The sequence below is a fragment of the Labeo rohita genome, unplaced genomic scaffold (genome assembly GCF_022985175.1).
Source record: "Labeo rohita strain BAU-BD-2019 unplaced genomic scaffold, IGBB_LRoh.1.0 scaffold_207, whole genome shotgun sequence".
Lineage (NCBI taxonomy): Eukaryota > Metazoa > Chordata > Actinopteri > Cypriniformes > Cyprinidae > Labeo > Labeo rohita.
The window spans coordinates 97,305-113,001 of NW_026128297.1; the positions used below are offsets into that span (position 1 = coordinate 97,305).

Sequence of the window (15,697 nt, forward strand, 5' to 3'; positions counted from 1 at the left end):
TCGGAATGTTTCTTTTCCTGTTTATATCTGCTCCTTTTCATGTATTTGAAGAGTGTACTTGTGCGAATCTGCTGAGTCAGTTCTGTGCTCTTCTATAACTGTATGGTTTGGGGCAGCCAGCAAATCAGATATAAGAAGACTGCAACGGACTGTTAGGACAGCAAAAAAAGATCATTGGTGTGCACCTGCCCAACCTTCAGGACTTGTACAACTCCAGAGTGAAGAGACGGGCAGGAAACATCATCAAAGACCCCTCTCACCTGGGACACAACCTGTTTGCACTTCTCCCCTCAGGCAGACACTACAGATCTCTGAGCACTAGAACATCTAGGCATCCCCCCTATGCCATCTCTAGCTTAAACATCTAAAACATGAATCATTACCTGTGTTCTGCAATTTATTTCTGTAATCTCTAATTATTGCCTCCTTCTCTATAGTATTATTATGTAAATACATATGTACAGCTTTAAAAATAGTTAGATCTTGTAAATTACATATTGTAAATAATGCACAAATCTGTACATAAGTCTTGTGTTCCAGATTCATACACATTATTATTTATTTTAAGTCTTTATTTAAACGTTTTTCTGTTCTCATGTCAGATATGTATGTATGCATGTATGTACCAGGAGCACCTTAAAAAAAAAAAAAAAAAAACGTCTCGGTTATGTATGGTAACCCTCGTTCCCTGATGGAGGGAACGGAGACGTTGTGTCGAGTAGTGTATGAAACTAGGGGTCGCTCTTGGGAGCCCAAACACTTCTGACAGTATTGAAACAGGCCAATGAAATTGGGCGTGCAGATTTGCATAGCTGGCCACGCCCTGGCCATCCGGGTATAAGTAGGGCAGCATGTGCATCTGCTCACTCGTTCTGATCTGAGGAGCCGAGTGTCTCAACTCACAACGTCTCCGTTCCCTCCATCAGGGAACGAGGGTTACCATACGTAACCGAGACGTTTCACTATCTGTCGTACACTCCAAGTTGTGTCGAGTAGTGTACGACACTAGGGGTCCCCTGTCAAATCACGCCACAAGCCTGGCGAGTGACGGGGCGCAGATAGTAACAAGCCAGCGTGTTAACATAAGTGTGACTCACCTCTCGTGACCTTCCAACGTCCAAGAACTGACCTGTTACAGCAGTGTCCTGTAGCCGGGTCTGCCGCAGTGGAGCGGCTGAGTGTCTTGGCGGACGTTGGGGAAGTGACTATTTCCTGAAGGAAAAAAGGCACTACGGAGCTCACAACCTGCCCAGAGGGGGGGGTATAAAGTGATTATTATTAGATATGAAACCTGACGTGGGTCTCACGCTAGGGGAGACTACCAAATTCAGATCCTAGGGACAAACCTGTCCTTAGGGGAAACACCGCACCACAGAGAGTTATAGGTGGAATTACACACATGGGGCCACATAAGGAGCCACTACATATGGAGCACAATCCTGACCAAGAGTTAGTAAAGTAACCACACCTTGTGTTGGGATTTTGCAGCGTGTTCCTCCGCCGAACTCTGCCACGTCCAGAAGTGCCAAGTGATGGAGAAGGTGTTCAGGGTTCGCGTCAGGAAACCTACTGAAACTTAGAAGCGTAATCACCATTTAGGGGAAGCGCTTAAGCAAGCTCTACACCCAACGAGAGTGCTGCGGCAAGAGCTTGTGATTAAAACTCTAGCTGACACTGGTTTCATGCGCAAATTGGCAAGTATATAGGTGTAGCCTAACCTGCAGCTCTGAAGATGTCTGTTAACGAGGCTGCATTGCGAGAGCCGCCAAGGCAGCGATGCCCCTGGTCGAGTGGTTCTCACTTCCCGTGGGCAAGGCAAGCCTCTGGCCTGGTAGGCCATACGGATTCAAAAAATCCCTGTTTTAAGATTGGCATGAGTCGACCACCCATCCTAGTACAATGAAGTAGGGGCTGAAAAACCCCTTCCCTCATTTTGGCTGCCGGGGTAGGCTCTATCGCACCCTTCCCAGGGGGGCTGTGATTTCCACTTAAGAACCACAGCATTCTCGCCCTGAGTCGATTGCAAGAGAATGCCATAGATTTCAACGGATGCCTTGCAACCTGAGTCGCGTAGCCAAGTCAGGTAATTCTTGAGAAGCCAAGGCGAGGGAATGCGCCCACTTCGGGACTCTGCTAGCAGTCTCAGTGAATTATACCCGACGTACCTGGAATGGAGATGTCGCTGAATAAAGCAAAGAGTGCCATGCTTGGAGATGAGGCCCCAAGAACATGGTGTGTCTTTGCCAACATGCAGAGAACCAGGTAAGTGCCCAACCAGCCTGGCCTGCAGACTCAGCATCTAGCCGTCACATGGAGGGCTATTGCTGCAAGATAACCGAGAGGGGGGACGCGACCAGGCAGTGACTGTCTGCGGAAGACAGACAGTCAGAATGGTTGTGCCGAATCCACCTCTCATCCCCGGGTCGAGAGTGGATCTGGGTGGGTCAGTTAGGCCGCCTGCTCTGGATTGCTCATCTGAAGAAAACTAGAAACCTAACAAGGGTTCTAGCAAGCCTACTGACAAGCTGGTGTTGCCACCTTCCGACAAGAACGGCTGTCGCGGGGCCTCAGGAGTTCTATAGGGGGCCGACCGTAGCGACGAACAGACAGGAATAGTCGGGGGAGAGGGCCGAAGCCCGACCCACGGCTGAGGCTGTTCCTTTAACTACCATGAAGGACTTGCGTGCAAATCCTATCACGGTGTTGCCAGAAGGACCGACCTGGGAAATGAGGGGTAAGAAGCGGACTTCAAATTTCCCGCATTTCTGACAGGTGAAGCCACAGGTGGCGCTCCTGGACCAACAAAGTGGACATCGCCCTTCCCAGAGCGTGTGCCACGACCTCATAGCTTAGCGAGCGTAATCGTTATTGTATGTAGTTCCCGTAGCTCTAGGTTGGAACCACCCTCGTATCGAACTCACAACGCCACGGCCCGAATGCCCAGAGGATGGCCGTGGCATGTAAGGCGGACGCAGCTCGTCCAGAAGCCGTGTAAGCCTTGCCCGGAAAGAACTTACAAGCTCTGGACGGGGGTCATGGGAGGAATCCAACAAGCGGCGGCGTTTTGTGGGGAGTATCCCGCAAATGCCCCCTCCGCCTGGGGAACCTCTGGATCCCCATCGAGGGTGGTGAAGAAGGGGAAGTTGGTCTACCATGATCCACCCTTTTTTTTTTTTTTAAACGGGCTTTCTGCGATCCCATCGACTTCTCGTGCACTTCTGGGGAACAGGCACTGGAAACGAGCATACAGGTCGTTACCCAGATGTCTATTAATCAGCCCTTCCTTGGCTCCCCGTTTCAGGCACGGCCGCCATTTTAGCGTCCGCCTCAAACTGAGAATCAGCCCCCCCCAGAGGTTTGCTCAGCTGAAACTTCAGCTTTAAACAGTTCACGCCCTCCTAGCGATGCTGCCGCTAACCTTTTCCGCCCGTTTAGGAGCTCCGAATAAGAAAGTCAGCTGTACTGCCACAGACTAACAAACTCGTCCGAAAGCTCGATCAAGGGACGCGAGGAGCGAGAGGTTCGCGGGGTTTTTCACCCGGTGGAACCCTCCCTGCTTCCTAATGCTCGCCACTGACGCACCTCGCAATGGCCTCGTACCCGAAAGTAGAAGGACCGGAGTGGGAAGCAGTCAGGGTGAGCCGCAGCTTCACGTAAAAAGCATGCGGCTCTCGAGCAAAGCACGCCCATGATCATGTCCTCACAACACATGAATCAAACACAAACGCTGCATCAGCGTGAGCATAACTCAACACTGAACACAACGGTCGTGTCGATCGTTTGGAAAGGTAAGCCGCAACCAGGATGGCACGGAGGGAAAGACATGTTCACCGAGACACAATTCCACCACGCTAGCTCTTTTAGAGAAATCATTCTTTTAAAAGGAAGATTGCTCTTCAAGATCGCTGTCGACGCACGCAGGGGAACTCTCACAACACTTATCTGTGTATGAGAAGAGAGAGACCGCTGCCTGTGCTGCAGATCCAACGACGAAAGAGGTGAATGTTGCCGCTTCTCACACAGAGACGCTGCATTCGGTTCCGAAAAACAGAACGAGTGAGCAGATTAACACGCTGCCCTACTTATACCCGGATGGCCGGGGCGTGGCTAGCTATGCAATCTGCACGCCCAATTTCATTGGCCTGTTTCAATACTGTCAGAGGTGTTTGGGCTCCCTAGAGCGACCCCTAGTGTCGTACACTACTCGACACAGCTCGGAGTGTACGACAGATAGGGAACCAACAAATTCCTTGTGTTTGTGCACACCTGGTGAATAAAGCTAATGCTGTTTCTGACTTATTTGATTCCATTCTGCATCATGATGTGTTTTTTTATATATTTTATATACATCTCCTTCTGACAGAAATGCACCCCAGCAAAATTAAGTTAATTGCTGAGATTAAGTTTCTCCAGCAGGGTGAAATATAACATTTGTAACTTTGGCCAGGCTTGACTGTTTGCATGATGATCTTGCTAGTCACTTAAATTTGCAGTGTGGTCCTAGCTGGTCTTGACATAACACATGATAAATAACTTAATGAACTGTTTAATTACAGCAGCAATGGCTTCACCAAGAGGTCACCATTGGTGCATAAACATGGAGGAACCAGTTGACATGTTGTGAGTGATTGTTTTAATATGTTATGTTTATGTTTGTTATGGGTTTTCACTTTATGCAGAGGATTACAGCAAGTTTATCATTAATGATTACATCAGTTATGTATAGTATACTGTATACAGGCCTTTCATAAAGTAGCACAATATTGAAACTGTTTTATCTATACATAACAGTTAATATATACTTTTTAAAAGAAATACCAATAACATATCTCTCTCTCTCTCTCTCTCTCTCTCTCTCTCTATATATATATAGTTTATTGATAGATAATTGCAATTTTTTTTTTTTTTTTTTGCATTACAAGTTTTCTAAAATGTTAGACTTAAATATGCAACTGAGGCATTATTTAATGAAATATGTACTAATTGGCATACATTTCTAGTACAAAAATCTAAACACTGGATAAAGTCAGTTTCAAAATTTGTGTTAATTTTTTTTTAACAAAAAAAAAAAAATGTATAAAATCAAGAAAATTATATATGAACAAATCCCTCTGTAAAAACAGACAGGAATAAAAATGTACTGTAAAGTTTGGTGTGTGTAAGTGCTACTGAAGTGGAGATTTATGACTCAGGGGATAGGAGAAAAAAAAACTAATTTTGAGAAACGGCCTTTAAAAATATGTACTGTAACTGAAATCTATTGACACATAGAAGTGCTATAAAAGAAAAAGAAAGATGGTTTCTTTCCACTAGTCTGCTGTGTCACTAGTCTGTAGTAAGCAATGCTTGCTAGCAAACACTTCTTACAGTTACAAAATAAACAATTACTTTACAAAACTGCTAAATCACAATCATGCATCTGCTATATTACAGCTTTAATTAGGATAAAACCCTATATTAAACGCTAACATAAGTAGTAAATAACAGCTTATCTAAAAGTATGAGACAATAACAAACAAAGAAACATACCATTCTGAAACATCCTGTAAGAGTCGTGCTTACACAGGTTCTCTTCACTAATATTCTCTGGGTCTCATTCAGGCTACCAGGACAACCACTGGAAAAAGTCACCACCACCGGAGTGCTCACTCAACCACAGAGAATGTAGATATCACTTACAAACCTCTTCCAGAGACCTTGGTATCAGTACATGATTTCCTAATTTACATTATATAGCTGATTGCAGTTGCTAACAATAACAGCTCATTTATTTTCTTGATACATAATAATGTTCTTCACCTTATTTGTTTCAGGGTAGCAACAGTTTATCTTTCCATAAGATAACATAGCTCTGACAAACACCCAACTGAACAACTTGCATTTTATGCATCTTATGCACTTTATTCCTCTTTCATTCATGGTATTCATTTAGTAGCTGTTGATTACACTGTCTTTTGTAATGAAAATTTATTTTATTACACTTGTGATTTCGTGTTGATAATACAGTAAGAGTTTCTACAAGTTTCTACAAGTTCCCACCAATTATTCTTATGTGATGTAAATTCACTACACTTTGGTTAAATCAACTTTCTTATTGTTCTGTTATCTTCTGATCTAAAGAGTCACCTTCATTTATTTCTATTTGTAAGCAGTTGTCTTAATTTTCATTGATTCATCTTGTCTTCTCTGCATTTGTTCATTCCGCAGTAAGGAAAAGTTTTCCCAGACCAGCTTTAAGATAACTCAGAGCATCTTTATTGGCTTCTTCAGCTTCAGCATTTCTCCTCATTTCCTCCAGCTCATGGACCCAGTTTTCTTTCCCAGCCTCCCTCACTTTGGGGATGAAGAAGTCGAGATGCTGAAGAGTGAAGGCAGAGTCTGGTTTTAATGCGATCTGAGACAGATGCTTGATGTTATTGTAAGCATCAGACAGAAGAATTGACTTTTGGTCCTCAATCTCCTGCAGATCCATGTCAAGATGATCCATTATAACTGAAAACCTTTTGTACTGTTTTTGAGCTTTTTCATATTCCTTTTTGAAATTGTCATAATCAAGTATGATGCTTTGGTTCCTGATGATGTATTTCTTATTTTCTTTGACGTGTTTGCTGTGGTGACACTTCCCTGTGCACACGGTGCAGTAGCCGATTTTCATGACTTCACATTTGCTGGGATTAGAAACCCACCAGCAGTCAAACTCATGGCAGTTTTCCTCACAGATGGTGCAGGTCGTCGCCTTCCTGTGCTTCCATGATTTGCTCTCGATGGGCACCTTCATTTTAACAGGCCTTTTGACTTTAATACTAAAGCTTTTACGCCGGTCAATGTTTTCCCTGTTTTCTCTTATTGCCTTCTGAATCTGAAGTTTTTCAGCCTTTTTCAGCTCCTTCTCGTGAACTCGCAGCTGTAAGTTGCAGATAACTGCTTCAAATCGAATGCGCTGTATCATGACATCTGAAGTCAACTCCAAACAACCTCTGTTCTTCTCATCCAGAGACTGAAGGAAATTCATCATGCCTTCCATGCTGTCTTCCCAGGCATCTCTTTGAGCACGAATGTGACGTTCTTTAGTGTGACGGCCTTCAGCCTGGCGATTATTGAATAAGAAATAAACAGGTTGGCCACTTTTGTCTCGTCTGCAGGGGATTTTAGCTTTATTAATGGCACTGATGACATTTTTGGGTGGCAGACCATCAGAGTGTGTGATTAAAAACACAATGTTGTTCACAATGTCTTTTCCAAACAAAGACAGAATTGAACTGATAATGTAATGCTGTCTGTCTGAGAGACGATTCTTAGACGCTTGAGTCACAAAACACACAGCATCAACTACACGAACTCCATCACTGCTCTGAAACAGAGTGGCTAAATTCACAGCAACTTCTAGTCCAGTCCTCTAGTGTCTCTAGAATGTAGTTGACCATGGTGTTGATGAGAGTCGTCTTACCGGCACCGGTCTCTCCCACCAGCAGAACAATTTTGCATGGTTTACTTGTGTCTTTTATCCCATAAGTCCATTTTCTGACTTTTTCATTGTCGTCAAGAACTTTTCTCACTGTGTCTAAACGAAATCGTTTTGGAGGACCTCGATCAATCAGAGTTGATCTGCTTAGTGAAAGGCCTGGCTGTCTGTAAAATGTAGAGGGAAAAAATATTTGTCAGAATAGTTTGTTGCAAGAATCTAAGACTTGAAATGCTTGTGAAGCCATTGAAGCCATGTAAATACAGTTTGCTGACTTATAGTCAGACGTTATATATCATTTAAAGTCCAAAGTATACTTTGGTTTTAAAGTAAACACTTGACACAGCACACATTGTGTAAATGTCGTCCTTAGCATAATATGTGCGAAGGCCATTTTTTAACCACGTAACTATTCTGTACACTCTGATGGTCTTTATGCATTGCACTAATTAGCTATTAGCTGTCGACACAGAACCAGGCAGCATAAAAAAGATGCAGTGCAGTGGAATGGAAAAGAGCACAGCATCTGAAAACCTGAAAACTTGTGTGTGTGAAGTGAATCTTCAAAATGCCCAGAGTTTACCTTCAAAGCAATAATACTTTACCTTGCTGTTGAAAAGAGCACATGAATTTTGAGACTCACCTGAAACTCATGGTGATCAGGGAATGAATGTGTCCACCTCACAATAGACCTTCAGCGTCACTCTCCAGTCTGCCTACAACAAAACAATGTATTAATTAGTGTAAAACACTGTTTTATATAAATTTAACAAATACTATATTTAATCATACATAAAACATTTTTAAAGACATATGAATAGTCAGTTGTAAATACAGCTCCAGGAACAACATATTTATGTGTGAATGTTGTCAGAAATGTGTGCTTCAGCGTATCTAGTCATTTTGTTAAAATGACAGTATGAATAAATCACTGTTTTTCAGGGAAAAAAAAAAAATTCTAGTTGCTTCCAGTTTAAACTGAAACAATGACCAGTCACAAAATTGGCATCCGGTTCCAGGACCAACATGTTCTTTTAATCTGATAACTGGACCGCAAAAAAGATGCCTAAAATACTGGCTATAATTTATGCACATTATTATTACGTTTCATTCTTCAGTGTTCTTTAGCCTCTTCTAAAATGTCTAGTTAGTTTCTGATAATCATGAATTCAGAAGTGTTGAATGATGTGCACAATTAAAAAACTACTATAAGATGCAAGCTATAATATGCAACACAGAAAATTAAAAGGTTTATATGTCCTACTGTGATGCTGAAAGTAATTTTAAACCTGCAAACCTGTTTAATCCTGGGTGCTGCTCCAGTGACAAGCTAAAGGTAGGGGAGACCAGCTATTGGTTGTAATATTTTTGACATTTCTGTCTGTATTTTGGAATTGTTTTAAGCCTGTGTGTTAAACACAAGGGTGAAATGTTACAATTCATGTCATAGTCTGGGTTAGTTGTAACATACATTATTTTTTGTCTTTTCTAAAGCCAAAGTAACTATTGTCCAGAAATAAATAAATAAATACACATAACATGGCCCTAACGTTCCTCTCTGTCTCTCTCTGTAACCAAAAACGAACCTTCCAACCTCCAAACCTAAACATAAGACTTTAAATACATACTGAACGTAATACAGGGTATTTTTAGGTTTGCTTTTTCCAACCTAAAATATCTTTAACAGAGTGTTCCGTAATTGTCATTTTTAGGCTCTCTTATTACAAAAATGTAAACTAACTTTCAAGTTAAAATGCTGCAGATGTTTTTGTGTGGTGAGCAATAAGGAACTTTTAGCCATAATCTACAGTTTGCAGAATTACTTGACTGATGGTCATCAATCAATAATAAATAAATAAATAAATATTAAACAGCGTTTAAAATAAAATTAAATAAATTAAATAAATTAAAATTTAGAAATGAGCTGAATCAAACAATCAAACACACAAACAAACAAACAAAAAAAGATCAAATAAATCCAATATATAGCCACAATTTTTAAACTATGGTTAACCATAGCATGACAAGCGTAAATTCCAGCAACATGTTGTTGTTTGTATTTATATTCAGTTACTGCACACCTTTGACTTACATGCCCTTTCTCTTGTAGTCCACAGAAAGCCACAGACTGGTAAATTAAAAATTAGCGGTCATTTCGTTTTACAAGCTGACTGACTAACAATCGCTTATCGATGTCTTTACTGAATAATTACTCGCAATTAATAGGTGAAGGAATAAAAATATAATGAATGTAATAGTGTTGTCGCTAAAGTCAAATTTTGTTTGTTCTAGTTAAAGTCGTCTTTTCTAAAGCAACCCAAACAACTTTAAAGTGGGAAAAATCTGTACAATTGTAAATAGAGTGAAAATAAATCTTTCTAGCATTTTTTAAGACTATAGAAACTGGCTAAACCTGCAACTTTTTTTTTGGTGAGTAGTAAACAATTGGCATTTTGTTAAGTAGTCTCACCTTTAAGTGTCCCAGTACAGCTTAAAACGCACACACACCACAACAACAACAACAACCACCATGTCATAAACTGAAAAATTTTAAATGACATACCTTGATTGAGGAGATCAAAAAACATAGACAATCCTTTGGGAATATATGGGTTTGAATGACCAGATAAAACAAGGTAAATTTGTCATTTGCCAACAAATCAAGCCTACAGCACAGCAGTACTTGAGACCACAGGGAGGAGAGGCAAATGCTGCTGATATACTTGATCAATTTACTCCTAAATCAGCAAATAATCCAGAAAAAGTAGAGATATTTTCAGTCACGGAACCAACAGTAAAGACCATGATTTAAAAAAAAAAAAAAAAATAAATCTATACACATTTTTATGAATCTTCAGCAATGTGTTATAAGGAATAACGGCTATAAAAGGTGCTCAATTCATCCATAGTGATCTCACTCAAGTTAAGGAAATGTTTTAATATGGGATGAAAAGAACCTTTGCACTCATCAAGTAGAAAGTGTGTGGACTTTGAGAATCAATTAAGATTACAGAGAATTCCTGACTATATATATTTTTTCTGGTTCTGACTAAAACTTTGATTTATCATTTTTCTATAATAATTTCAGTGCTATGCAAATGCAAGTTTCATTTTTGATGCACTGCAAAACAATTTATAACAAAATATTTGCTATTTGATACACATATTCTGTCTTTTGTTGTCAGACTTGAACATGTTTTTCTTAGTCTGGAGATAACTAAGACTTTTGAAAGATTTGCTTTAGAACAGCTTTAATGCTTTCACTTTTACACAAAGGCCAAAGTTAAACCTCACCAACAACTAAATGTAAGTAAAAGGAAGTTGTTAGAAACTACAACATAATACATATTTACACTGAACTGTAAGAATGATTCAGACCCTCACTGATGAAAGTGATGTGAGTAAATCAGATCAAATCAAACAATCTACTAAAGAAAACTGTTTGTATTTTTTCAGACTCTCTCTGTTCATCCATGTGGTTACGCCCATGTACAATATATATGTGATGATATTCAGTAAGAAATAAAATGGCTGTTCACCAAAATTTTCTATTAAATCACTGCTGACCTGATACAGAGTCATCTTAAAGTCCCCCTGTAGTCTGCAGTTTTTAACTGATCTTTGATTATCAAAATTACATATTTAAATGCTTTTTTCTTGTGAAAATAATTTTCTTATGCCTTAAAACAGCTTGAATGCAACTCTACCACCCTTGCCTCATTTACTACACGTGGAACTATGAATATGCAAATTAGCCCTGCCCCCACGCAGTCACTCCAGCCAGAGCCCCGGATCCACACAAACGCGATATAATGGCGAAACACGGATAATGATAAAAGTATGTTTTTACTAGCAGTCAACTACAGTGGATACTGTAACATTTGTTAAAGTTACTTACTTGACAATGTTGATACATTTCTGGGACAGCCTTTGGGAAACTACAGTTTTAAGGAGAAAATACTCATCAAATGTATTGATTAATGGACTAGCACAGTTTGTCTAATAGCATATTAAAAACACCACATAGACAAATACACAACATAAAATCTTGATTTTCACTACAGGGGGACTTTAAACTGTATGATACTACTTAATTGGTAAATAACACTCTTAACATACAAAGTGAGAGGTATCTGAGACACAGATATTTTTAAAAATAAGTTAAGATCTACTCATTATTCTCTTTGGAAACAGTTGTTACAAGTAATCAGTTTACTTTTTCTCAATCTAAAAAAAAAATTTCGAGTTACGCATGTAGCCATGGTTCCCTGAGATGGAACAAGAACACTGAATTCTCTAGTGGGCACTTTGGGGAATGTAAACAAAAACATTTTATTCTAGCTTCATGCACTCTTTTTAACCACCTGAATGTGGGTAAGTTTCATAAATAACAAACAAAAAAATAAACATTTTGAACAAAAAGCTGAAAAAATGAATTGGATTCAGAATGATAATCAAAACGTAGGTGGAGCTGATCAACACCCCAAAGCTTGACAGTCATTATTACCTCTTTTTTGGTCAACATTTTATTCCATAATGTTATAGTTTTGATGCTGTTTTATGTCTGATGATTGTGTTAGATTAAATGTAGAACCATGTTGTTTAGGTTTCTTCTTCACTTGTGTGTTTTGGAAATTCTGTGTTTTGGAAATTCTGTACAGAAGATCTGTAATAACACCCCCTACCGTATAACAGTGATATACCGTATACACAGATTCTAGGAGCATGTATATCTCAAATATATTTAGACGTTTTCCTAAGGCTAACCGCTTGAAATAAAAATGTCAACTTTGAGTTTAATTTAGTGTGGTTATTCCATTACAAACTAATTGCTAATTTCTTTAAAATTTCACCCCAGTGTTTTGTAGTTTTGGTTTAGTTTTAGTTGCATCCCCTCTAAATTACCTGTCCAAATTGCTAATGTAAATTGAACAACAAATAAAACATATTCAAAAAATTACACAAGCCTGGTTGCAGTCCCGATCGAAGCTCTTGTGTGTGTATATATATATATATATATATATATATATATATATACACACACACACACACACACACACACACACACTTTATTACGAAAAACACACACAAACACATAGTATTTATATTTAACTATAGCAGCAGCTATAGTATATTTCAACTATAGTGCTTTGTATTTCATCAGGAATAAATGTGAACCTGGACCACAAAACCTATTCTAACAAACCATACATCAATGGAAAGCTTATTTATTCAGCTTGATGTATAAATCTCCAGAAATTGACCCTTGACTAGTTTTGTGGTCCAGGGTCACAAATGACTTTTGACCTCATCCCCTTCATTTTTGTTTTCTCCTCTTCCTCTTTGTCTCCGACTACCATGATTTGTTTTCCAAATCAAATAATCACCTGTGCTCTTGTTCATGTCAACCTGAGATTCAGACCGGTGTGTCATCAGTTTTGCTACTTAATGTTCACACATGAATCAGTGTGTGCTATTTGTGTTCATTTTATGATTCTTGAGGTAAATATATTGTGTGTTTGTTTTCTAAATGAGAACATGGTTAAACCTGTGCAAATTTATGTTGTTTTTGTGTAGAGTTTTGCAGAAAACACTGAGCACATTTGTTAAACATTTTGAGAAATGTGTTTGTTTCAAGAACTGTATGGTTCTGAATGGTTTGGAAAATTGGACCAAATAAATCAATTATAGTATGTTAGCAATGGAGAAAAAACTGTAAAAGGTAATTCATTCTTTAGTATGTTTCTCAGTACATCACTTTTTGTTTTACTTATTTATCATTTTCACCACCAGATGGTGTCAATGTGCACACTGTTGAAAATTTTGAATAATGATCCTTTAACAAGACAACAGAGCTGAGAGTAACATACCAGGATGACAGAATTAAGAAATTGTACACATAATATTGAATTGAGTTTTAATATTTTATTAGCTAACCAAACACAAAGCTTCCACCAAGAAAAAGTAAAAGCATCTAAAAATGCCTTGAAAAAACAATCTTTCAAAAATAAAGTATATGCATGAACTGAATAAGCATGTGTCCTATTCTGAGTCCTAAACTCCCAAAATATTGGTGTCTCATTTTAGAGCAGTCAGTGCAATTTTTGAAATAAGTCAATTAAATCTGTGTGTGTGGGTGTGTGTGTGTGTGTGTGTTTGTGAAAAGTCAGATGTAACCCCCTTTGTAATCATTAACATTTTTCAAAAGTAACTGTACTTTAATTACACACTTTTTTCTCAGTAACTATTACAATTACATTTATTTTGTGATTAAATTATGTACTTCCGTTCCATCTAACTAGTTACTCCCTAGCACTGGTAACAGCATAAACTGAGAGGGATAGCCCAAAAATGAAAATTCTGTCATTAATTACTCCCCCTCATGTGTTCCAAAACCGTAAGATCTTCATTCATCTTCTGAACACAACTGATGAAATCCAAAAGCTTTCTGATCGTCCAGACAGCAAGGGAACTACCACGGTCAAGGCACAGAAACGTAGTATAGATATAGTTTATATAGTTTACCACATAAACAGAGTAAGGAGAGATGAGAGATGACTGAGGACGATGGCAAATGATGATGGCGAATGATTGGCAGATCCTGAGCACCACTGACAAGCATCTGATCTTATAAAATGTGTGGTAAGATGCCGCTGTAGTATACACAGAGCACGAGTGATCGCAAATCGCGAAAGTGAAAGTAAAAAGCGAGCCTGATGGGCTCAATTTATATACAGTATAATTACCCAACAATATAACGGCCAGAGAAAGTATTGTAATATATGTTTTCCTCCCATCTCATGGGGGAGTCGATGGGATCACAATGCCTCCTCAACATTGTGATGTCTGTCGGCCAAACTTTGGAAACGTAAAATTTATGTAAACCTGCTTTGCAACGATTTGTATTGTGAAAAGAGCTATACAAATAAACTTGAATTACATATATGGAATGATATGAGGGTGAGTACTTAATGATAGTATTTTCCTTTTTTGGGTCAACTTATTCATACTTAAGAAGCTGTTTTTAATCAACACTTTTTAGCCTAAAAATAGTGCTAGTTAAAAGTTGTAACACCTTCAGTTTAATAAAGTAATACATTTATCAAACACATTTGATCATCTTAATATTTACTGTACATGCACACAGTATAAATCATGTACGCTTCCTTGTAGTTTATAAATCACACCTCTTTGTGCATATAACAAGCAAAATATATCAAATTTATTTTTCCATGTTTTCCTAACATTCATCGAAGTAAACAGGGCTATTTTAAAGGGGTCATCGCATGCAAAAGTCACTTTTACATGTTGTTTGAACTGAAATGTGTCTTGACAGTGTGTGTACACAACCACCCTTTAATGATAAGTCTCAGATCAAGGCATTCACAGATTCTTGGCGGTCCACCATTGTTTTGTCGCTGGAGCAGGAGTAGACAAGAATGTCTCTTGAAGTGTTTGATGTAATAATGAACGTAGCAGTTGTCATTTACCTTTGTAAGTTCAGCCAATGAAGACGCAGAGGATTACTTTTGTTTTTGCTTCCCCCGATGCACCTAAATGCATCTATGTGTGCACAAATCATTCATGATCGAGCTTCATCTACAGAAGAATGAGTATACATTTTTTATTTTTTGTTTTGTTTTTTTTTTTTAAATAAAGGGTTGCAGAAATGGCTACACTATTAACACTTTAAATTGTCAAGCAATTAGTCTTCTTTAAATGTTTTGGTTCAGCATAACCACCTCTTGATCACAAATTTCCTTTAACTTTCAATAGAACATTTTTATTCTGTTTTATTTAGCTACTTTCAGGAAGGTGTATTGCTCATTTTTGAAATTAATTGCTTTAACTGCTTCAGAGCTTTAAAAAGCTTGGTTTCTCCCATTCATAAAAATAGTAGTATTCAATGTCTAATTAATCACTTAAAGAAAGAAAGAAACAGTAAAATCAAATGCTATCTGTATAAGAACAGCTTTTCCCTTCAGGCTATATTCCACCTGAACAATATATAATCTCAATCTCAGGAATCTCAGGACTGTATATCTGTACATAAATATCTGTTAAATATATCTGTTCTCAAAACTTTTCATCTGCAAAATAGCATGTTTACACATTCATAATTCTCTCTATTTTCTCTCTATTTTGTATATATAACTTCTCAAAACATTTGCACACTCATAATTCTATTTTATCTATATTTTTTATTACCATATGTGACTCTGGACCTCCAAATTG

The 15,697-nt window shown here is 38.5% G+C and overlaps 1 pseudogene; it reads right to left on the reverse strand.

Moving 5' to 3' along the window:
- Nucleotides 1-5,829: 5,829 nt before the first annotated feature.
- LOC127159308 (uncharacterized) lies at nucleotides 5,830-8,711 on the reverse strand (annotated as a pseudogene).
- Nucleotides 8,712-15,697: the final 6,986 nt, after the last annotated feature.